Below are 1,175 nucleotides of genomic sequence, written 5' to 3' on the forward strand. Positions count from 1 at the left end.
CTCCTCTCCTCTCCTCTCCTCTCCTCTCCTCTCCTCTCCTTTTCCATAACTCACTCTACCATTACCTTTTGGGGTCACAAATAAAATCTTGGTTTGCTCAAACGTCTGCACTATATGGCCCAAAGGATAGAAGGAAATTGTAGCTTGGCTTGAAACTGGGAAACAACTCCTCCAACCAAGCAGGCACAGCAGGAATTAATGAAAGGTTGAGAATAAAGTAATTTTTCTTAGCATTTGGTATTGTTTTGTTAATCAGTAAAAGAAATGCCATTTTTCCATGCCTGTGGGGACTAAAGTAGAAGCCCAGGAGATTATTACATTGGATATGAGTTAAAGTATCTTTCCAAGAGATAAAAAATGCCTGGCTGACTAATAACTATGAGACAACAACAAAAAAAGAAGAGAGAGGGGAGGGAGGAGAGAAGCTGAAACCAGCTGGAGTCACACAGGTCTGTGGTGGAGCATTTTAAGATGCCCACAACTCCCCCCAGCACACCCAGAACCATCTCTGCAATGTCTGCTGCTTTCCTGGCTCCCTGAATATACTGCCCTGGAAGCTGCAGAGTTTATTTATGGGGAGAGCACAAGAAAACAAATGTTTCATTCCCTGAACTCTAACCTCTCCTGATATTAATGTGTGTGATAAATTCCTTGGGTAAAGGCAGGAGATAAACGAAGTGTATTTAGCCACCAAATTGCATTCCTTGCTATCCCTCAGGCGGAGGACAGAGGGAAATGCTGGCCACTGGTTTTTTCCAGCACCTTGCACATTAGGCACAATCCCAGTGAGTAACAATCCCAGCTAGCACGCATTTTACTCCCACAATACCCAAAAGAACAGAGCCTGAATTGCCTCCAGAAAAGACTCCCGGAGCTGGGTTTTCCCTCTGCAGGCTGCTCCTCATCCTGCAGCCCCACAGGCAGGAATTCCACTGCAAAGGTGATGGGATTCCAGGCTCTGCCTGTGCCAGTCACACCGGAGCGAGTTGAGCACCATTCCAGGGGTGATTTATTCCCTTGATGTTACAGCATTTTGACAGCATTTTTCGCTAATTTTCTCCTCCCTCTTCCTCCCTTACATGCCCTATTTTTGAAACTTCTGAAACAATTTGTAAATAAGTTTAATAGATCAGATGCATAACACTTTGCAAACAAGTTATTACACGAGTAATTCC

Source organism: Parus major, chromosome 17, assembly GCF_001522545.3.
Source record: "Parus major isolate Abel chromosome 17, Parus_major1.1, whole genome shotgun sequence".
In the NCBI taxonomy this organism is placed as follows: domain Eukaryota; kingdom Metazoa; phylum Chordata; class Aves; order Passeriformes; family Paridae; genus Parus; species Parus major.